Consider the following 12,822-nt stretch of genomic DNA (forward strand, 5'->3'; position numbering starts at 1 on the left):
CCTTTGTCTGATAGTGTAAAGGGCAGAGATGGAGAAGAATTTCTGAAGTGTGTTCAAGAGAACTTTCTTGATCAGTACATATCTAGCCCAATGAGGAAGGAGGCATTGCTGGATCTGGTCCTGGGGAATGAGATGGGTCAAGTGGAGCAAGTGTTAGTAGGGGAACATTTAGGGAACAGTGATCATAAGGTTTAGATTAGCTATGGAAAAGGACTGGGAGCAATCTAGAGTAAAAATACTTAATTGGAGGAAGGCATATTTCAGTGGGTTGAGAACGGACCTGGCCCAGGTAAATTGCAATCAAAGATTGGCAGGCAAAACTGTAATGGAACAATGGGCTGCCTTTAAAGAGGAGATAGTTCTTCGGGTGCAGTCGAGATACCTTCCCACGAGGGGGAAAGTTAGGGCAATTAAAGCCAGAGCTCCCTGGATGACCAAAGAGATAGAGAGTAAGATGAAGCAAAGGGCGCGTATGATGTCAGGTTGAGAATAAAAGTGAGAATCAGACTGAATATAGAATTTTCAGGGGGGAAGTGAAAAAGAAAATAAAAGGGGCAAAGAGTGAGTATGAGAATAGATTGGCAGCTAACATAAAAGGAATTCAAAAGTCGTCTTTTAGCATATAAATAATAAACGCATAGTAAGAGGAGGGGTGGGGCTGATTAGGGACCAAAAAGGAGACCTATGCATGGAGGCAGAGGGCATGGCTAAGGTACTAAATGAGTACTTTGCATCTGTCTTCACCAAGGACGATGATGCTGCCAAAGTCATAGTGAAAGAGAAGGTAGTGGAGATACTGGATGGAATGAAAAATTGATAGAGGAGGTACTAGAAAGGCTGTCTGAACTTAAAGTTGATAAGTCACCTGGACCAGATGGGATGCATCCTAGGATGCTGAGGGAGGTTAAGGAGGGAATCGCGGAGATACTCGCCATAATCTTCCCATCCTCCTTGGATACGGGGGTGGTGCCAGAGGACTGGAGAATTGCAAATGTTACACCCTTGTTCAAAAAAGGGTGCCAGGAAAAACCCAGCAACTACAGGCCAGTCAGTTTAACCTCGGTAGTGGGGAAGCTTTTAGAAACGATAATCAGGGACAAAGTTAACAGTCACTTGGACAAGTGTGGATTAATTAAGGAAAGCCAGCACGGAATTGTTAAGGGCAAATCGTGTTTAACTCACTTCATCGAGTTTTTTGATGAGTTACCAGAGAGGGCTGATGAGGGCAATACGGTTGTGGATTTCCAAAAGGCGCTTGATAAAGTGCCACATAATAGGCTTACCAGAAAACTTGAACCCCATTGAATAAAAGGGACAGTGGCTGCATGGATATGAAATTGGCTAAGCGACAGGAAACCGAGCGTAGTGGTGAACGGTTGTTTATTAGATTGGGGGAAGGTACACCGTGGTGTTCCCCAGGGGTCGGTACTCGGATCACTGCTTTTCTTGATATATATTAATGACTTGGACTTGAGAGTACAGGGCACAATTTCAAAATTTGCAGATGACACTAAACTTTGAGGTATAGTGAACATTGAGGAGGGTAGTGATAGACTTCAAGAAGACATAGACAGGCTGGTGGAATGGGCGGACACGTGGCAGATTAAATTTATCGTAGAAAAGTGCGAAGTGATACATTTTGGTAGGAAGAATGAGGCGAGGCAATATAAACTAAAGGGTATAATCCTAAAGGGGGTGCATGAACAGGGAGACCTGGGGGTATATCTGCACAAATCGTTGAAGGTGGCAGGACAGGTTGAGAAAGGTTAAAAAAGCATACGGGATCCTGGGCTTCATAAATAGAGGCAGAGAGTACAAAAGCAAGGAAGTTATGATGAACCGTTATAAAACACTAGTTCGGCCTCAACTGGAGTATTGTGTCCAATTCTGGGCACCGCACTTTAGGAAGGATGTGAAGACCTTAGAGAGGGTGCAGAAAAGATTTAAGAGAATGGTTCCAGGGATGAGGGACTTCAGTTACGTTGATGGACTGGAGAAGCTGGGATTGTTCTCCTCGGAGCAGGGAAGGTTGAGAGGAGATTTGATGGAGGTGTTCAAAATCATGAGGGGTCTAGACAGGGTAGATAGAGAGAAACTGTTCCCATTGGCTGAAGGGTCAAGAACCAAAGGACTGTGGCGACACGCCACCACTGGACATAATCCGCTCACGGCGGCACAGACAGTCTAAGCAGAAGTCCCCAGCCGGGGGCCCTTTCCTCCAGCAACTTGTTTCCCGCAGGGACAGGCTGCCGGGAGCACTTCCTGTCTGGGAAGTATTTAAGTGGATGTGCGGGCTTTTCTAGTTCCTGTTTGCCATGTGGTCAGAATAAAGCAGTTGTGTTTTCAATAGCTCTGTCTCGACTCCCACGTTTGCCGCGGTATCTCAACACTGGTGACCCCGACGCTCAGGACGAATCCTAAGCTAGCATGGCGGATACAAATGTAGTCACGGTTAAATTACCTGACTTTTGGGAGAACTTCGCCGAAGCCTGGTTCGTTCAAGCTGAGTCCAGATTCCGGCTGAAAGGCATTACAGTCGACGCCACGAAGTACGACTACCTCGTCGCCTCGCTCACCTACGCTACAGTCCCCAAGGTTTGGGCAGCGCTGCAGAATCCACCAACGGAGGGCAAGTACGAGCATCTGAAGGCTGCGCTACTTAAAAAATTTCAAACGTCCTCTTACCAGCGCCACTGCCAACTCCTGGACCTCCCCGGCCTTGGTGACGCTTCACCATCAGACCTGCTTTCCCACATGCTGTCCCTCTCCGACGACAAAAACCCCGGCGCCCTTTTTCGCACGCTTTTCGGCAGCTCCCCGCCAGCATCTGCCCGCTCCTTGTGGAGTCTGACTCCACGGACCTGAATGAGATAGCCGAAAAGGCCGACCAGCTGCTCTCTGCACAGGCCGCTCGCGACGTCGCGCCCGACCTCACGGCAACGACCACGCGGTCTTCCCGGGCCGCTAGGCCCGACCGCCCTACCACGCCGGGTCACTGCTACTACCACACCCGTTTTGGCGCTAGGGCTCAACGCTGCACGCCACCGTGTTCCTTCAAACCCCCCCCCCCCCCCCCCCGCACCGGCCCCCGCAATGGCTGCGGGGCAGAAGGAGCCCCCTACTGTACGTCACTGACGACAGAACCAACCGCCGATTTCTGTGCAACACAGGGGCCCAGCACAGCATCACCCCCGCCTCCGCCCTCGAGATCCAACGCGGCACACGGGGTATCACACTGGCTGCAGCCAACGGCTCTGAAATCCGCACATATGGCACCCGCATGGTCACGCTCGACCTCGCGGGCCGCCGCTACCGCTGGGAGTTCCTGACAGCCAAGGTCCTCTGCCCACTCATTGGTGCCGACTTCCTACGCGCCCACGGCCTCCTTGTCGACATTCCGAGGCACCGCCTCGTCGACATCAACACTATGGCCCCCATCCCCGGCACCTTTACCCCGGCCCGTTCGGCCGGCCCGACGACCTACTGCCTCGCCAGAGCCACGGACGACTACTCGGCACTCCTAGCTGAGTTTCCCGCCCTCACTAACCCGACCTTTTCGGCCAAAGCCGCCAAGCACGGTGTGGAACACTATATCCCCACCACCGGCCCCCCCAGTTTCTGCCCACGCCCGCAGACTCAACCCGGCCAAGCTGGAAATCGCGCGGGCCGAGTTTACCAACATGGAACAACTCGGCATCATCCGCCACTCCAGCAGCCCTTGGGCCTCGCCCCTCCACATCGCCCCCAAGCCCGGCGGAGGCTGGCGCCCTTGCGGGGACTACCGCCGCCTCAACGACGCCACCACCCCCGATCGGTACCCGGTGCCACACATCCAGGACTTCTCGGCCCGACTGGCCGGACGAACCGTCTTTTCCAAAGTCGACCTGGTGCGCGGTTACCACCAAGTCCCCGTACACCCCGCGGACATCCCCAAAACGGCCGTCATCCCCCCATTCGGCCTGTTCGAGTTCCTGAGGATGCCCTTCGGCCTCAAGAATGCAGCACAGGCTTTCCAGCGCCTTATGGACTCAGTCCTCCGGGACCTGAACTTCCTATTCATCTATCTAGACGACATTCTCGTGGCCAGCTCCTCCAAACAGGAACACCTCGAACACCTTCGCATCCTGTTCGGGCGCCTAGCCCAACACGGGCTCATCCTCAGCCCGGCGAAGTGCCAATTCGGCCTAACCGAGATCGATTTTCTCGGTCACCACATCACCCCTGCTGGGGCCGTCCCCCTGCCCAACAAGGTGCAGGCCGTCCAGCAATTCCCCCGCCCCACAACCATCAAGGGCCTCCAGGAGTTCCTCGGGATGGTGAACTTCTACAACAGGTTCATCCCCAGAGCCGCAGCACCTATGAAGCCCCTATACGACTCCCTCCGTGGAAAATCCGGCAAGATGGACGTAGCCTGGACCACTGACACGGCAGCCGCCTTCGACGCCACCAAAAACGCGCTCGCCGACGCCACTCTGCTCGTGCACCCGAGGGCCGATGCCCGGGTCGCTCTCACCTCCGACCACGCGGTCGGGGCCGTGTTCGAGCAGTGGGTCAATGGCGCGTGGCAGACACTTGCCTTCTACAGCCGCCAACTGCGCCCCCCGGAGGTCAAATACTCCACTTTCGACCGCGAGCTTCTCGCACTCCACCTGTCGGTCCGCCATTTCAGGTTCCTCCTGGAAGGCCGCCCCTTCACTGCGTATGTGGACCACAAGCCACTCACATACGCGATGGCCAAGCACACCGAACCCTGGTCCGCTAGGCAGCAACGCCAGCTCACGGCCGTCTCCGAGTTTACTACGGACATTCAGCACGTCTCCGGTAGAGACAACGTGGTCGCCGACTGCCTTTCCCGTCCCGCCGTCTGTGCGAATCACCTCGCGGTCGACTACGCACAACTAGCAGCGGCCCAGCTCACGGACCCAGACCTCCTCTCGGCGGCTACCAGCCTGCCAGGGCTACGCCTAGCCAAGGTTGCGCACGGGCCCGAAGCCACGGCAGTCACGTGCGACGTCTCACTCGGCCAACCCAGGCCGGTCGTCCCTGAGACCTGGCGCCGCCGCGTCTTCGACGCGCTCCACGGGCTCTCTCACCCGGGTTCCCGCGCATCCGTCAAACTCCTCTCCAAGCGCTTCGTCTGGCGCGGCCTTAGCAGAGATGTTCGGACTTGGGCCACCTCCTGCCTCGCCTGCCAACGGGCTAAGGTACAGCTGCACACCAAAGCACCCCTGGGAGACTTCGAGGTACCCAGCCGCCACTTCGACCACGTACACGTCGACATCGTCGGTCCCCTGCCACCATCGCAAGGCCAAACTTATCTCCTCACGATGGTCGACCGCTACACACGCTGGCCTGAGGCAGTGCCGCTGACCTCCACCACCACAGCCGACATCGCCAGGGCGTTCGTTAACACCTGGGTTGCGAGGTTCGGCGTACCGGCCGACATAACCTCCGACAGAGGCGCCCAGTTCACCTCCGAACTCTGGACGGCCACAGCACGCAACCTCGGGGTGACGCTCCACCACACCACGGCGTACCACCCGCAGGCCAACGGACTTTGTGAACGCTTCCACAGGTCACTCAAGGCCTCACTCCGCGCCGGCCTGCAGGACAGTACCTGGACTGACCGCCTACCGTGGGTGCTACTCGGCCTACGCACCGCGGTCAAGGAAGACCTCCAGTCCTCGGCAGCGGAGTTAGTCTACGGACAACCGCTGCGCGTCCCAGGCGAATTCCTTCCAGAGCCTACCAAGTCTTGGTCGGCCGAACAGCAGCGGCTCGACTCTTTCTCTTCCGCTCAGCAGTTCGCCCCACTTCCGGTCAACCGACACGGCGAACTCGCACCTCACGTCCCGCCAAATTTGCAGCAGGCGCGCTTCGTCTTCGTGCGACACGACGCGCACCGCGGGCCCCTGCGACCCCCGTACGAGGTACTACAAACCGGGGACAAGGTATTCAAGCTGCGACTCGGCGACAGGGTCGAGACAGTCTCCATCGACCGGCTCAAACCAGCACACACAGAACCAGGGGAACAGGTCCCTGTGGCCCAGCCTCCAGCCAGAGGCCGTCCCCCCGGCAAGCCAGCACAGCCGGCGGCGAACCGCCCGACCCAACCAACCAGACCGGCGCCCACTCCGAGCCGCTGCGGCAGAACCATTAGACCACCGTCACGACTCGTCCACTCCTCCTAAGCGGATTCTGGGGGGAACTCTGTGGCGACACGCCACCACTGGACATAATCCGCTCACGGCGGCACAGACAGTCTAAGCAGAAGCCCCCAGCCGGGGGCCCTTTCCTCCAGCAACTTGTTTCCCGCAGGGACAGGCTGCCGGGAGCACTTCCTGTCTGGGAAGTATTTAAGTGGATGTGCGGGCTTTTCTAGTTCCTGTTTGCCATGTGGTCAGAATAAAGCAGTTGTGTTTTCAATAGCTCTGTCTCGACTCCCACGTTTGCCGCGGTATCTCAACAGGACACAGATTCAAGGTGATTGGCAAAAGAACCAGAGGCGACATGAGGAAAAACTTTTTTGCGCAGCGAGTGGTTAGGATCTGGAATGCACTGCCTGAAAGGGTGGTGGAGGCAAATTCAATCATGGCTTTCAAAAGGGAATTGGATAAGTACCGGAGGGGGAAAACATTGCAGGGCCAGGGGGAAAGGGCGGGAGAGTGGGATTAGTTGAAGTGCTCTTGCAGAGAGCTGGCGTGGGCTCGACTGGCCGAATGGCCTCCTCCTGTGCTGTAACCATTCTATGATTCTGTGCCAGGTGGGCCATCCGGTTTTATTCTTAGTTTTTCGTAGCGGTATTTGATGCAACTGAGTGGCTTGCTAGGCAATTTCAGAGGGCAGTTAAGAGTCAGTCACATTGCTGTTGGTCTGGAGTCCCATGTAGGCCAGACCAGGTAAGGACTGCATATTGCCTTTCCTAAAGGACCACTTGGGTTTTTATGACATGGTCACCATTACTGATACTAATGCAGTTTCCAGAAATGCGCAACCTGTTCCAAACTATCCTGCTGATCTTGTCATGAATGTTTTAAAATGTTGAAAGGTGATCTTGGCGGATAGGATGATGCTGACCAGTATTGTACGTCAATAAACTTTGCTGAGAACCACGCCTTTTTGAAGAATGAGAGCTGCAGGTCAGGGAGATTAAAGCTCTGCACATTATAGTCATCTTGCGAATATTTAAGACCCGTAGCACCAGTGAGGTGTTCCCTGTTAACGAAGAGGACTATAATAAACAAATTGGGATCTTCATCTCTCAAACTGCTCCAGCTCTTGACCTGAACCATCAAGATTGGCCAGCATGAGTTGCTGGAGTATGTACTTAATGTGTTTTGCAGCAAAAGTGACCGATATCTCCAGTATCGGTTTAGTCTCTTTATCGTGGCTTCAGCTGGTACCTCGAGAGGAATTCTTGATTACTGCAACCAGTGTGGCATAGGCATCAAGTACGGAGGCTTCAGTCATTTTCAAAACGCAAATATTGACAGTTGATGCATCACACCCATCTGCGTCGAAAAGGGCAAGGGCAATTACCATCACCACCCGGACTGCAGAGGTTTAAGAAGACGGCTCACCACCACCTTCTCGAGGGCAATTAGGGATGGGCAATAAATGCTGGCCTTGCCAGCGACGCCCACATCCCAGAAATGAATAAAAATAAAAAATCACCAAGGGATGATGCAGTAGAGAGTTTGATTGTCTCGCAGCACCAACTCCAGATTTCACAACTCGCATGGTTGGATTGGTTAGACTGTGTGTTTGGTTGTGTTGGGGTGAAGGGAGAGAACGGTAACCATGGCACTACTAATACTGGCCTCTGCCAATAGACCCCTGCATGATAAGGTGCCAAGTGATGTCATTCCATCATCTGCTGAACACTAGTTTCTTGCAAGTAGATATTTTGACTTGTTTGGCATTGTTGAGGGACTCCTCTGTGATTTTACTTTAGAGAGAAAGGTGCCAAGTTTTAGAACTTAACAAAGCTCTTTTTTCCCCCAATTATTTTATGTCTGGCCATTAAATAATATCCTACCTAACCAGTGAATCTAGATGTTTTCATCAAGCTTTCTTGTGTTGACGATACAGCTCAACGTGGTGAGTACCCAGTTCCTCTAACCTGTCCTCAACTTTAAGAGTTGGTGGACTTCCTACCTTGGTATCAATCAGTTGTACTTTATATAAACACCTAGAAATGAGCAACCCCCAATGCTATCATTACGAAGCCCTGAAATGCCAAGAGAGGACCATAAAGAAGAATACCCTCAGCCAACTAGTCCTGGGACTCAGTGAAGTAACTACTAACAATAACCAGCCCCAGGACAGTGACAGCGTAACACAAAGAATTTGACCCAACACAATCGTCGCTAAGCAAAAGGAAAAATATCTGTCATATTGGGCAGAAACAACAAAAACCCAAAGCAAACTCAATTGCTACTTGGCCCTGAACAGACAATACAACATGGCTGATTACCTGACCATGGTAAAGGATAGCAAACTGAGAAAAACCTTGACAATGTACAGACTTAGTGAACGTAGCCTGGCGATCGAAAAAGGTAGACACAGGCAGACCCGGCCACCAAGAGAGGACAGGATATGCTCTCACTGCAGTCAGGGAGTGGTGGAGACAGAGATGCACTTCCTCACAGCTTGTAGAAAATATCAGGGCATAAGGGAGAATTTCTACCCAAAATTCACAAAAATATGCCCGGAATTCAGAAATTTGAATGACGACCAAAAACTCCCATACCTACTAGGGGAAGAGAGAAATTGTGTAACACTAGCGGCACACTATGTTACAGCTTGCCATAAACAGAGGGACAACCACTAAATATAAGAAAAGAGTATATATAAAATATATGAATGTATATTTATACACTCAGGGATATATCTGTTTATACACTGTATGGATAGATCTGTATTTTTATGTACAAACATGAATGTTTTTTGATGCTTTGGCAACATAAGATGTAACTTGTCATGCCAATAAAGCGATTTGAATTGAATTGAATTGAAAATAAGGTCGAACTTTCAGGTTGCCATTGTAGTTACAGTATTCCTTACTCTAAATGTATTTCAGCTGCTCCATGCAAAGCTTTTCTACTGGAACCAGCCATCACCCACTTAGAACCTGGATTGTGTCTGCTGAAACTCTGGGAATGCAGGATCAGCAGAAAGATGCCTTCAGTCGGTCTAACTCGACTCAGTTTCTGGTTCAAGTGGTGAAAGGATAGTGGCCTAATCCAGAGTACTCCCCCCCCCCCCCCCCCCCCCCCCCCACCGCCTTCCCAATCCCCTGCTGTCCTCGAGCATTCTCCATTTTTTGGGTAAATAAGTTCTTGCATGTTTCAAGAGCAAGGGGCCCCAATGTAAGCAGCATGGATATTCTAGGCTATGACTGAAACGTGCAAACAATCGTGCGCCAGTTGCTATGTTAAAGATTGTACTTGCATTGGTAGCAACAAACTGCTGTTTGCGGGTTCATTTTTTCCATCACTAACGATTACATAGAAATTATAACACAGAAACCTGCTGTTTGTCCTAATCTCATGTGCTTACCCTGATCCTATATATCTCTTTTTCCCCTTTCCTCAACTACCTATCTAACCTATTCTTAAATGATGGCATGGTCTCTGCTTTAATCACAGCCTCATAGCCCCCTGCCTCTCTCAAACCTTAAAGTTTCTCCTATTTCCTGTCCTAAATCTCTTGCATTTAATCGTATATCTACATCCATTTCTTCTAGACCCCTCAACCACCGAGAGTGGTCTTTTCTGTCTATCCTATCCCATCCCTTCATAATTGTAAACTCCAGTCAAACTACCCTGTAATTTCCCCTGTTCCAACATGGGTACAATACACATAATAGGTACCTGCATTTATGTGGTGTCAGTTGTATTGATTTTATTGTTTGAGGCAATAATTAAGACCTTTTGGAGAAGCTAATTATTGTGCATGGACAGACAACCAGTGGTTATAATCGTATTGCTTAAAAATATGTAAAGTGGGCCAATAATGTCCCACTTATTGTTGGGTGAAAAATGTAAAGGCTAACTTGGCTAGCTGGTGCTCTTTATTTGTGTTTTGTTCTTTTACCCGATCAAGTGTAAATATAGTTTTACTAGGAAAACATTCCTTTCAATAGCACTTTGGAGCCTTGGTGGCTTTGGACTGCTTGTACTTGCCTTCGTGTTGGTTGAGATTTGGGTATTCTTGGTAGATCATATTTTTTTCTATCGATATGTTCTTAGCGATACATTTTTTGGACTCTTCAGGGAATCGAGGGATATGGGGATCAGGTGGGAAAGTGGAGTTGAGGTCGAAGATCAGCCATGATCTTGTTGAATGGTGCAATAAGCTCGAGGGGCCGTATAGCCTACTCCTGCTCCTATTTTTTTACGTTCTTGCCATAGCCCAAAAGAAGCTTGTAGATTGCCGTTCCTAATCCTGCGTCTCGTTACATAATGAAGAATGTCAGTCGACAAATCCCAATTACAAGTTTGTAGCATTTGGTGAGGGATGCTGTCAGCAGGCTTAGGAAGCCTTGCCTCCTGTCGTTTGCTAATTCTGGGCAAACCAATGCTTGGCTATGGTTGTTTGCCTCATTCCTTCTGTTATGTACACAGGCTGCCTGTTTCAGTGTTGAAGTGGGTATTTGAGGACCCACCGAGCTTTAAGCCTCAACTGGTATGCTGATTGTGTTCTGCAGCTGCTCAGTGCACCCGTGAAAGGATTGCAGTTCGAATTCAGGCTGCTAGCTCTAATGTCTGGTGGCAACTCAAACCAACTGAATGAAGGACCACGTAATGGATTCAGGTCCATGGTGGTGACCACGCTCGGATCAGCTCCGATGGATGGGTCACATTGTCCGTATGCCCGATACGAGACTCCCAAAACAAGCGCTCTACTCTGAGCCCCAGGTGGGCAGAGGAAACGCTTCAAGGACACCCTCAAAGCCTCCTTGAAAAAGTGTAACATCCCCACCGACACCTGGGAATCCCTGGCCCAAGACTGCACAAAGTGGAGGAGAAGCCTCCAGGAAGGCACCAAACACCTCGTTCTCTTCGCCGGGAGCAAGCGGAAGCCAAGCGCAGGCAGCGCAAGGAGCGCACGTCAACCCAAGCACCCCACCCACCCGCCCCTTCAACCACCGTCTGCCCCACCTGTGACAGCGACTGTAGGTCCCGCATTGGACTCATCAGTCACCTGAGAACTCATTTTTAGTGTGGAAGCAAGTCATCCTCGGTTCCGAGGGACTGCCTAAGAGAGGTGTGGCTTGTTAGCTTTGGACGTTAAAGCAAGCATGTATATATGTAGGTGTTTATAAATAAAACTATATCGTGTGTGTGTGTGGCTATTATTTTGCATCCATACATGAATAGGATTTTATTTTGGGTGTGTTAATTTCAGTACAGCTAGCCATGAAAATCAAAGTTAGCAACAGATTCTTGTGGCAGTTTGGCGTTTTAATGCATTTGAATATCAGGTTAATTACATGGATTCCGTAGATGTCTGGAGGGTTAGGAAGTTGCCTGTCTTCCCTCCACGCAGGGAAACTGGTCAACGCCCCAGCATTCCTATCCGAAAGCACATTTTAAGTATCGACACACTGGGTGCGGCAACTTAATTTAGCAAAGTTCACTAGAACGGTTTGGTGCAGGGAGCAATGCATGCAAGACTTTTTTTTTTGTGCGCGCAAGATTATTCGTCGAGTGGTTTTGACAGCTACGCCTTGCGTTGAATGACCTTGAGGCATCCAAATAAATAGTGTGGCTGATTGCTTTTAAAAAGAACTATGAATATTGTGATTGGGAGCATCTCAAATGTTACAGCCACCCTAAATGCACAGTGTTTTGAAGGAGAACTTGTGGATGACGGGTGTTTATAGAATTGTCAGATGTATGAATCATTTACTGAAAATGGCTTGAGAGTAGTGATTCCATATCCTTGGTATTTTTCCGTTCTCTTCCCCTCCCCCCATCACTCAAGTATACAAATGTAATTTGTTTGTATTTGTTGTGGGCGGGGAGAGCAGAGGGCCGCGGGGGGGTGCGCTGTATGTCATTGAGGTAGGTGTGTTTTGAATTGCACCCGTAAGTCACTCAACTATATGTCATGAGGGAGCTGTGAGGTGCTGGTATAGTACTAGCTGCTGTGTCGGCAAATATGGTCTGTCCTCGTGTCATGTTTAAAGACTAAAAGCTATTTTTCATGGGGAGATTTTGAGGTGGTGTGAGAGCTGTTGCATCCAGAACGACGTCCCTATATGCAGCATGCTATCCCTGTGCAAAAATATGCAGTTTCTTCTAATCATGTTAATTGATTAGCGAAGCTCTTTCTACTGCAGTGGACAGAGATGTGTTGCTGTAAAACTGGTTCCACGACAGGGAAGGTTTTTTTTTGATGATTCTTGTGATCATTTATATTTTAAAAGCAGCCCATTTATATAACTGGCTCAAGCTATCAGATTCTGACGATTGTCTTCACATTTCTGGCAATATGTCTCTCTCTCTCTCTCTTTTTTCACACCCTCCTTTCATTACCATATAATCACCTCCTTTGCCCCTCAGTCTGTTGCCAGGCGAACTTCACAGGGCTGGCTGCTGATTTGCTCAGCTCCGAGCAGTTCCTTATTGGCTGTTGCAGGCCTGATTATGCAGACCTATCAGGCAGCAGGTATTCACCCCTCCCCCCACCCTCCACCCCCCCCCCTCCCCCCAGTGCTGTGACTTCAAAGAAGGTGAGGTCTTTTTTCTGCCGTTGCTGAGACTGACTGAGTTACAAAATGGCTGCAGGGGGCTCCCTCATGGGTATGTCCAG

General features: G+C 50.6%; 1 protein-coding gene across 11 annotated transcripts in view; it reads left to right on the top strand.

Moving 5' to 3' along the window:
• LOC147099439 (activating transcription factor 7-interacting protein 1-like) overlaps positions 1-12,822 on the top strand; it is a 212,057-nt gene that overhangs the window by 71,610 nt on the left and 127,625 nt on the right. Inside the window, exon 1 of one of the 11 annotated variants that reach the window (XM_085969591.1) lies at positions 12,709-12,812. The exons of 9 other annotated variants lie outside the window; for them this stretch is intronic. The gene's annotated coding sequence lies outside the window, so the exon portion shown is untranslated. Of the gene's footprint in view, positions 1-12,708; positions 12,813-12,822 lie in introns of those variants that run through there. One more of the 11 variants, XM_085969595.1, reaches the window with a different exon arrangement.

The sequence above is a fragment of the Somniosus microcephalus genome, chromosome 28 (assembly GCF_052327205.1).
Source record: "Somniosus microcephalus isolate GS21.2 chromosome 28, FLI_Smic_1.0, whole genome shotgun sequence".
In the NCBI taxonomy this organism is placed as follows: domain Eukaryota; kingdom Metazoa; phylum Chordata; class Chondrichthyes; order Squaliformes; family Somniosidae; genus Somniosus; species Somniosus microcephalus.